This window comes from Ambystoma mexicanum, chromosome 7q (assembly GCF_040938575.1).
Source record: "Ambystoma mexicanum isolate Mex_15411 chromosome 7q, UKY_AmexF1_1, whole genome shotgun sequence".
Lineage (NCBI taxonomy): Eukaryota > Metazoa > Chordata > Amphibia > Caudata > Ambystomatidae > Ambystoma > Ambystoma mexicanum.
This window is the reverse complement of record NC_090941.1, coordinates 1,044,429,442-1,044,440,407: the sequence shown is the minus strand read 5'-3', so window position 1 is coordinate 1,044,440,407 and position 10,966 is coordinate 1,044,429,442. Positions and strand designations below refer to the sequence as shown.

Here is a 10,966-nt window from a genome sequence, read left to right as displayed (position 1 = left end):
AGCAAATTAGTGATCAACATAAAGGAGAAACTAAAAGCGGAGAGCAGCTGCAATACATACATATACACAAAATGCAAAATTGTATTAGAAAAACAATTGATAAAACACATAAAATGACACATTTGAATTTCGATCCTATATAATTTCCTGAACATATAGCATATTTACAAAATAACAGGACCAAAACAGCAAACAAAACAATGCATTAGGTAACCGTAACTCTCACTGAAACTAGTGGGTATTGGTGTTCTCTTGTAATGATATTGTACCATTTCTTTGAAGAAGGCTTCGTACATGAACACTTGCAATCAATGCACAGAATGCACTGTATTAACCCAACATGTTTCGGTTCCATGCAGTATAGATGTTCGACCTTCCTCAGGGGTGCAAATAACAATGGTATTCACAATTGGTCTAGAAAATCAAATCCTGAAAACACTACTCAAAATCAACACCATGCCACCGAGAGGTCTGCACAGCAAATACGTTTGCCATTGGCAGAGAGCCCTAAGAGGCAAGCACCACTGGTGCCATGATACACTGCTAGAAAACAAACTAAGTGGTTGCAATTATCTGAGAATTGGCAATTGCTACTAGAAATATTTGCAAGGATTAAACCTGAGCTCAGAGGAAAAGAAAGGTAAAGCACATTCTAGGTGGTCAGAAACAGAATCAGTACCTGTGGAGTGTGGCAAAAAGAGAAATGAGGTGTATAACAAACATATGTGTACCACTTACTTCACTCCCAACATCAGTTACACTAGTGATGCGGATATGGACCTGACCTGGAGCTGTACCAGGACCACCTGGCTGCTGTTTTAAGATTTCAGACTTTTGGAATCCAGGATGCACATATAATTATTAAAGAAAATGTGGCAGCTGTGGGAACAAGGTATGCTTTAGAAGTTGTATCTGTCTGTTTGTTGTGGAAGACATAGACAAGGCAATGGAGCTAACCCTATTGTTTCTATACAGTTTAGTACCCTCAGTGACTAGGTTTAGCGGTGCACAAAAAAGGGGGCGATGAAAGCTGGGAAAAAGCAAATACACTCAATATTTGGTGTGTTGTCAAGGGAATGGAGAGGTTCGATGGAGTAAGGTGTGAGTTGCTCACATGAGTTCATTTGTGGTATCAACTTCTGATTTCTACTGTGTGCACATCCACGTTGTTCCCCACCTTTCAATGTTATCAGACTTGAAGCTGCTCTTCCTCAAAATAGTGGCAGGTTGAGATATTGAACCTCAAACTCATGCAGCACTGGCTTGATGCATTTCAAGGTGGAGGTGATGGACCCTGCACAGCGACCAGTTAGCGTTCGTTTGGCTGACACGTCAGTCTTTCATAATGCATTGAATCATCAGTTTGTGAGCCAGGATAATGGTCTTTAGTGCAACCTCCTATTTACTTATTTCACACAAATTCATATGTTCGTCATCCATTTCAGCATGCTTGACTATCATGTGAAGCAATGCATTACAGAATGACAACATGCTTAGAGAACATTGTGATAATGTTCAATTGTTCATTAATTTATTGTAATTGCACGTTGATCCACTGCTACCTGGTTGGCTTTGGGTTTTCTTCTTGGTTCCCCCCACAAATGCTTGCGTAGGGCACCCCGGATTTGCTTGGTTTTCATGCTGTATATCATTGGGTTCATCACTGGTGGGATAAACACATGAGCCAGGCCCATGAGAAGCGGCAACAGGGGTGAAGTCATCTTTACAAACCTTTGGGCTACAGTCAGCCCAATCAGGGACATATAAAATACCAGAACAACACAGATGTGTGACACGCAGGTGCTGAGGGCCTTGAGGCATTCTTCCTTGGATGCAATGCTTAAGACAGTCTTTAGAATCATAGAATATGAGCATAGGATAAATAGTGAATCCAAAAAGAACACTAAAAGGACTGCGACCAGGCCATAGGTGCTAGTTAGGCTTCTTTCAGAGCAGGCAAGGTTCATCACATCGGGGTGATAGCAGAACGCATGGTAGAGCTTCCTGTTATCACAGTACAGAAGCATATCGAGAAAAAATGGAAATGGGCACATGGTGGCCACACCTCTGATCAGAGCTGCCAGTCCAATTTTTGATATCACTGGATGCAAGATGGAGGCGTACCGTAGCGGGATACAAATGGCAATGTAACGGTCAAAGGACATGGCCATCAAAATGGCGGATCCTGTTGCGGACAGCATATGTACAAAGAACATCTGCACCATGCAGATGTTTCTAAAGTCAAACCAGAATACTCCTAGCACGACGGTAGTGTGCACAGAGTCATTCCCAAATCAGTGGCTGCAAGCATTGGGAGCAGAAGGTACATGGGCTCACCAAGCTGGCTGTCTGTCCTTACGATGAATACAATCAGGCTGTTTCCAAGGGTAGAGAGGAGGTACATTAGACAGGGTGGAATAGATATCCATAGAGTGGAGACATCAGGCCCAAAGAATCCCATTCAGGAGGAACACTGGGAGATTTGAGTTGTTGGAGTCGATTGATGCCATGAAGTCCTTGAAATGTAAACAAGCCAACATTCCTTTCTAATTACCTACAGTGGAAAATTGTAAAAAGAAAAAGTTAGGGCATTTTGTATTTGCAATTGTCATACACAAATTAATATTGAAGATGTATGCGAGGAACAAATGTTGAGTATAATACATCTCTTATTTAATAACTTTGATTTGGCTTAATATGTGCATTATTCTACTCCTGCTTTTGCCACATTCAACTTTGACATCATAACTCGAAAACTGAGCTTTAGAAATTGTCAGCAACTTTTAACCTCTGTTTTCCCCGATGGGAGCTTATGTCTGTCTAGGATCCCTGTGTCAAGGTTCAGTGGTGCAGATCAATTGGCACGGGCAAGTCATGTTGTCCTAACCCAGATCAGTTCTGGGAGTGGGAAACCGCCCAAATACAGTCACCCACTAAGGTATTTAAGTCATAAATCCCTGACTCCCTATCACTTACATTATATCATTGGCTTATTTCAAATCCCTCACTTGACCGCAGTCACCAAAACAAAGACCGATATCTCCACCTTAAAGAAAACCAAATTGTACTCTCAAAACATCACTATCGAAGGTTTTAATGCATCTTTATTCTCCCAACCAGGGTCCAGAAAAACTGTTGAATACACAGACCTGGTCCATCCAGGTCCCATTGGTGTGGGATTGCAATCATGTGGCACAAATCTTAAAGGTAAACTCAGCCACCTTAACAGTGACCGTTCCATATCGGACAGTCAGAGTTGTCTGAGATCTGCTCAACCTGACAGAGCAGTGCAGGCTTTCCTCATGCGGGACGGGCACGTCCAGCTGTGGACCATTTGAAAGGCTCATCAAGAGACTCCCTGACTTCAGATTCAGCCGTACATGTGAGCCCTGTTTGCTGGGTGGCACTGAAGAATGGAGGCAAGTGCGAGGCAAGGAGAGTCCAAGGGCCTAGACTAGTTTTGAATAAAATACATAACTTGACTTGCTATAACATTAGGCCAGTTCCTATCAGCCTACCTGACAATAGCCCAGCGAGCCCATCATTGCTCAACCAAAAAGCCCTCTATAGAGGTGATATGATATGATAGGTTATTTATAACGTGCAGGGATCAAACCTGTGTTGTTCCTTGGCGACTTGCTTCCAAGGCGAGCACCTTGCCGCTGAGCTATCCTCCCCAGTCATGTAAGGGAGGCCAACTCCAAGAGGAGGGATTCATAGCCTATCTAAAGCAAAACTCTCTTGTAAAGTTATGGACTGAAAGGAGAAGAGGAGCATGACAATTAGAGGAGGTTAAAGACGGCAGTACGCTAGGAGATGATGAGACTAGAGGAACGGAGGAAGCTGGAGTGGAGGCAGCCGCGAAGAGAGAAACTGATGGTAACTTTAGGAGGGGGTAGAAACTAGGAAGAGGTGGTCGAGTTAAAGGAGTTGCTATCATTAGCAGGGGAGATTAAACAGGAGAAGGTGGTAGAGCTAAATGAGGTGCTAACCAGGAGGATGGGGTGAAAGTGAAAGAGGTAGTAACTTAAGCAGTAGGCCATGCTTTTGGAAACCAGCATGACCTTCCTGGTGTACATTATTTTTGTGAGACCTACAAAGCCCTTGAATGAAGGACATAAGAATGACTTTGATTATCCAAAATGGTCATAGTAACGTTGGCTGGTTAGCCCATATAAAGTCGTTGCTATCTAAGCTCTCACTGGCTCCCTACTTCTTTGACCCGGGAAAGTTCAAGAATCTGCCCAAGACTCTGGTTAAAGACAGGGCTTTTCTTGTTTAGGCGTGTTGGTAAAACCCCAGGTCAGGGACTACTTACTGTTAACCCTCTGCAACGCTCTATCTGTGCTTTTGCACTTGGTGAGCACACCCTTGCACACAGCACTCTTGCCGAAAGCCAGACTGAACACTCTGGCCATGGTGGTTGTGACTCCATTTTGGAATTCTTGGAATTCTAATCAGGTAAGGATACAAACTTCTTGTGTATGTATATGGGTGGGATACCTTATCCCACTTCATTCTGGTTTTCCCACTGTTTAATGACCTTAGGGCAACATTGTTATTAACTTTGTTTACTAGATAGTGGGATTAGGTCATGCCAAGTAGCACTAGTGTGTTTGCTTAACTCAGCTAGGCCGGCGGTAACATTTGGTCTTCCATATTCTTTACAGAAGGCATGGCTGAGGTGGCTATGATCAGGACAAATGTGGAGGGTTGGGCTGGACTTTTGAAAATTAACTAATATTTATTGCTGAGGGTGTGTCTGTATGATGAAGCTGCAACCTGTTTTATTCTGTATTTTAGTTTTACATAATGGATGTGACAATCTGAAATAGACACTGTAAACGCAATAAACATCAGCAGGAGAGGTTATTGACCAAGGGGGAGATGGCAACAATAACATCAAGAGAAGGTGATGCAGAGTTGAAGGAGGCGATTTTAACAGGACGTGGCGAGACATACATGGAGAAGGTGGTAACATTTAAAGAGAAGAATAAATAGGAGGAAGTGGTGATAATATCGGAGAGGTTAACAAATGTGAGAATGTCAGGGTGGTTTAGGTAATTGGTCAATTGGGGTGTTGACACCCCAAAGAGATAAGCCTAGACAAGGGAAGCTGGTAGGAGAGGACAGATGGGCTGGTGGTGAAAGCAGGAGTGTCAAAGGGGGTGGGGTGAAGAATGAGCTTGAAACCATTGGAGTTGAAATAAAACTAGTCTAATTGTGGATTCAAGGGGGGCAATTTCCTGAGGCAGAGAAGGTAGAACTCTTGGGTAAGGAGAAGAGAGAAACCCCAGGGTCCGGGGGTGACGCCAAAGCAATTATGACAAGGGAAGGGAGAGGCACTGCGGAGGTGGGATGAAAGTTGAGGAGATCAAGAAGGATGGGAGAGAAAGCAAGAGGAAAGAGTTAGAAAGACCAGCCAGGTTGTGGTGGGCCAGGCAGGCCTCATGCAGAACCAGAGGTAGGGTGGGGGATTGAGACACAATCTGGGGTTACCAGTTTAAGACGTGAAGTCCAAGGAAGCTAAGATTATACCTAACCAGCTCTAAGAACCCTTGCCTAACCAGCTCTAAGAATCCCTGCCTAACCAGCTCTAAGAATCCCTGCTTAACCAGCTCTAAGAACCCCTGCCTAACCAGCTCTAAGAATCCCTGCCTAACCAGCTCTACGAATCCCTGCCTAACCAGCTCTAAGAATCCCTGCCTAACCAGCTCTAAGATCCCCTAATAAAACTACTCTAAGAACCCCTGCCTAACCTACTCTAAGATCCCCTAATAAAACTACTCTAAGAACCCCTATCTAACCTACTCTAAGAACCCCTTGCCTAACCTACGCTAAGAACCCCATCTAACCTACTTCAAGAACCCTTGCTTAACCAGCTCTAAGAACCCCTGCCTAACCAGATCTAAGAACCCCTGCCTAACCAGCTCTGAGAACCCCTGCCTAACCAGCTCTAAGAACCCCTGCCTAACCAGCTCTAAGAACCGCTGCCTAACCTACTCTAAGATCCCCTAATAAAACTACTCTAAGAACCCCTATCTAACCTACTCTAAGAACCCCATCTAACCTACTTCAGGAACCCCTGCCTAACCAGCTCTAAGAACCCCTGCCTAACCAGCTCTAAGAACCCCTGCCTAACCAGCTCTAAGAACCCCTGCCTAACCAGCTCTAACAACCCCTGCCTAACCTATTCTAAGAACCCCTGCCTAACCAGCTCTAAGAACCCCTGCCTAACCTACTCTAAGAACCCCTGCCTAACCAGCTCTAAGAACCCCTGCCTAACCAGCTCTAACAACCCCTGCCTAACCTATTCTAAGAACCCCTGCCTAACCAGCTCTAAGAACCCCTGCCTAACCTACTCTAAGAACCCCTGCATAACCAGCTCTAAGATCCCCTAATAAAACTACTCTAAGAACCCCTATCTAACCTACTCTAAGAACCCCTGCCTAACCTACTCTAAGATCCCCTAATAAAACTACTCTAAGAACCCCTATCTAACCTACTCTAAGAACCCCTGCCTAACCTACGCTAAGAACCCCATCTAACCTACTTCAAGAACCCCTGCCTAACCAGCTCTAAGAACCCCTGCCTAACCAGCTCTAAGAACCCCTGCCTAACCTACTCTAAGAACCCCTGCCTAACCAGCTCTAAGAACCCTTGCCTAACCAGCTCTAAGAACCCCTGCCTAACCTACTCTAAGAGCCCATGCCTAACCAGCTCTAATAACCCCTGCCTAACCTACTCTAAGAACCCCTGCCTAACCAGCTCTAAGAAACCCTGCCTAACCAGCTCTAAGAACCCCTGCCTAACCAGCTCTAAGTACCCCTGCCTAACCTACTCTAAGAATCCCTGCCTAAGCAGCTCTAAGAACCCCTGCCTAACCAGCTCTAATAATCCCTGCCTAACCAGCTCTAAGAATTCCTGCCTAACCAGCTCTAAGAATCCCTGCCTAACCAGCTCTAAATCCCCTAATAAAACTACTCTAAGAACCCCTATCTAACCTACTCTAAGAACCCCTGCCTAACCTACTCTAAGATCCCCTAATAAAACTACTCTAAGAACCCCTATCTAACCTACTCTAAGAACCCCTGCCTAATCTGCGCTAAGAACCCCATCTAACCTACTTCAAGAACCCCTGCCTAACCAGCTCTAAGAACCCCTACCTAACCTACTCTAAGATCCCCTAATAAAACTACTCTAAGAACCCCTATCTAACCTACTCTAAGAACCCCTACCTAACCTACTCTAAGATCCCCTAATAAAACTACTCTAAGAACCCCTATCTAGCCTACTCTAAGAACCCCTGCCTAACCTACGCTAAGAACCCCATCTAACCTACTTCAAGAACCACTGCCTAACCAGCTCTAAGAACCCCTGCCTAACCAGCTCTAAGAACCCCTGCCTAACCTACTCTAAAAACCCCTGCCTAACCAGCTCTAAGAACCCCTGCCTAACCTACTCTAAGAACCCCTGCCTAACCAGCTCTAAGAACCCCTGCCTAACCAGCTCTAAGAACCCCTGCCTAACCTACTCTAAGATCCCCTAATAAAACTACTCTAAGAACCCCTATCTAACCTACTCTAAGAACCCCATCTAACCTACTTCAAGAACCCCTGCCTAACCAGCTCTAAGAACCCCTGCCTAACCAGCTCTAAGAACCCCTGCCTAACCAGCTCTAAGAACCCCTGCCTAACCAGCTCTAACAACCCCTGCCTAACCTATTCTAAGAACCCCTGCCTAACCAGCTCTAAGAACCCCTGCCTAACCTACTCTAAGAACCCCTGCCTAACCAGCTCTAAGAACCCCTGCCTAACCAGCTCTAAGAACCCCTGCATAACCTACTCTAAGAACCCCTGCATAACCAGCTCTAAGGTACCCTAATAAAACTACTCTAAGAACCCCTATCTAACCTACTCTAAGAACCCCTGCCTAACCTACTCTAAGATCCCCTAATAAAACTACTCTAAGAACCCCTATCTAACCTACTCTAAGAACCCTTGCCTAACCTACTCTAAGATCCCCTAATAAAACTACTCTAAGAACCCCTATCTAACCTACTCTAAGAACCCCTGCCTAACCTATGCTAAGAACCCCATCTAACCTACTTCAAGAACCCCTGCCTAACCAGCTCTAAGAATGCCTGCCTAACCAGCTCTATGAACCCCTGCCTAACCAGCTCTAAGAACCCCTGCCTAACCAGCTCTAAGAACCCCTGCCTAACCTACCCCTGCCTAACCAGCTCTAAGAACCCCTGCCTAACCAGCTCTAAGAACCCCTGCCTAACCAGCTCTAAGAACCCCTGCCTAACCTACTCTAAGAGCCCCTGCCTAACCAGCTCTAATAACCCCTGCCTAACCTACTCTAAGAACCCCTGCCTAACCAGCTCTAAGAACCCCTGCCTAACCAGCTCGAAGAACCCCTGCCTAACCAGCTCTAAGAACCCCTGCCTAACCAGCTCTAAGTACCCCTGCCTAACCTACTCTAAGAATCCCTGCCTAACCAGCTCTAAGAACCCCTGCCTAACCAGCTCTAAGAATCCCTGTCTAACCAGCTCTAAGAATCCCTGCCTAACCAGCTCTAAGAATCCCTGCCTAACCAGCTCTAAATCCCCTAATAAAACTACTCTAAGAACCCCTATCTAACCTACTCTAAGAACCCCTGCCTAACCTACTCTAAGATCCCCTAATAAAACTACTCTAAGAACCCCTATCTAACCTACTCTAAGAACCCCTGCCTAACCTGCGCTAAGAACCCCATCTAACCTCCTTCAAGAACCCCTGCCTAACCAGCTCTAAGAACCCCTGCCTAACCAGCTCTAAGAACCCCTGCCTAACCTACTCTAAGATCCCCTAATAAAACTACTCTAAGAACCCCTATCTAACCTACTCCAAGAACCCCTACCTAACCTACTCTAAGATCCCCTAATAAAACTACTCTAAGAACCCCTATCTAACCTACTCTAAGAACCCCTGCCTAACCTACGCTAAGAACCCCATCTAACCTACTTCAAGAACCCCTGCCTAACCAGCTCTAAGAACCCCTGCCTAACCAGCTCTAAGAACCGCTGCCTAACCAGCTCTAAGAACCCCTGCCTCACCTACTCTAAGAACCCCTGCCTAACCAGCTCTAAGAAACCCTGCCTAACCTACTCTAAGAACCCCTGCCTAACCAGCTCTAAGAACCCCCGCCTAACCAGCTCTAAGAACCCCTGCCTAACCTACTCTAAGAACCCCTGCCTAACCTACTCTAAGATCCGCTAATAAAACTACTCTAAGAACCCCTATCTAACCTACTCTAAGAACCCCTGCCTAACCTACTCTAAGATCCCCTAATAAAACTACTCTAAGAACCCCTATCTAACCTACTCTAAGAACCCCTGCCTAACCTGCGCTAAGAACCCTATCTAACCTACTTCAAGAACCCCTGCCTAACCAGCTCTAAGAACCCCTGCCTAACCAGCTCTAAGAACCCCTGCCTAACCAGCTCTAAGAACCCCTGCCTAACCAGCTCTAAGTACCCCTGCCTAACCTACTCTAAGAATCCCTGCCTAACCAGCTCTAAGAACCCCTGCCTAACCAGCTCTAAGACTCCCTGCCTAACCAGCTCTAAAAATCCCTGCCTAACCAGCTCTAAGAATCCCTGCCTAACCAGCTCTAAATCCCCTAATAAAACTACTCTAAGAACCTCTATCTAACCTACTCTAAGAACCCCTGCCTAACCTACTCTAAGATCCCCTAATAAAACTACTCTAAGAACCCCTATCTAACCTACTCTAAGAACCCCTGCCTAACCTGCGCTAAGAACCCCATCTAACCTACTTCAAGAACCCCTGCCTAACCAGCTCTAAGAACCCCTGCCTAACCAGCTCTAAGAACCCCTGCCTAACCAGCTCTAAGAACCCCTGCCTAACCTACTCTAAGATCCCCCAATAAAACTACTCTAAGAACCCCTATCTAACCTACTCTAAGAACCCCTACCTAACCTACTCTAAGATCCCCTAATAGAACTACTCTAAGAATCCCTATCTAACCTACTCTAAGAACCCCTGCCTAACCTACGCTAAGAACCCCATCTAACCTACTTCAAGAACCCCTGCCTAACCAGCTCTAAGAACCCCTGCCTAACCAGCTCTAAGAACCCCTGCCTAACCAGCTCTAAGAACCCCTGCCTAACCTACTCTAAGAACCCCTGCCTAATCAGCTCTAAGAACCCCTGCCTAACCTACTCTAAGAACCCCTGCCTAACCAGCTCTAAGAACCCCCGCCTAACCAGCTCTAAGAACCCCTCCCTAACCTACTCTAAGAACCCCTGCCTAACCAGCTCTAAGATCCCCTAATAAAACTACTCTAAGAACCCCTATCTAACCTACTCTAAGAACCCCTGCCTAACCTACTCTAAGATCCGCTAATAAAACTACTCTAAGAACCCCTATCTAACCTACTCTAAGAACCCCTGCCTAACCTACTCTAAGATCCCCTAATAAAACTACTCTAAGAACCCCTATCTAACCTACTCTAAGAACCCCTGCCTAACCTACGCTAAGAACCCTATCTAACCTATTTCAAGAACCCCTGCCTAACCAGCTCTAAGAACCCCTGCCTAACCATCTCTAAGAACCCCTGCCTAACCAGCTCTAAGAACCCCTGCCTAACCTACTCTAAGAACCCCTGCCTAACCAGCTCTAAGAACCTCTGCCTAACCAGCTCTAAGAACCCCTGCCTATCCAGCTCTAAGAACCCCTGCCTAACCTACTCTAAGAGCCCCTGCCTAACCAGCTCTAAGAACCCCTGCCTAACCTACTCTAAGAACCCCTGCCTAACCAGCTCTAAGAACCCTTGCCTAACCAGCTCTAAGAACCCCTGCCTAACCTACTCTAAGAATCCCTGCCTAACCAGCTCTAAGAACCCCTGCCTAACCAGCTCTATGAATCCCTGCCTAACCAGCTCTAAGAATCCCTGCCTAA

The 10,966-nt window shown here is 45.9% G+C and overlaps 1 pseudogene; it reads right to left on the bottom strand.

Annotated features, from left to right (window-relative positions):
• Nucleotides 1-1,526: 1,526 nt before the first annotated feature.
• Nucleotides 1,527-2,461, bottom strand: LOC138528124 (olfactory receptor 51G2-like; annotated as a pseudogene).
• Nucleotides 2,462-10,966: the final 8,505 nt, after the last annotated feature.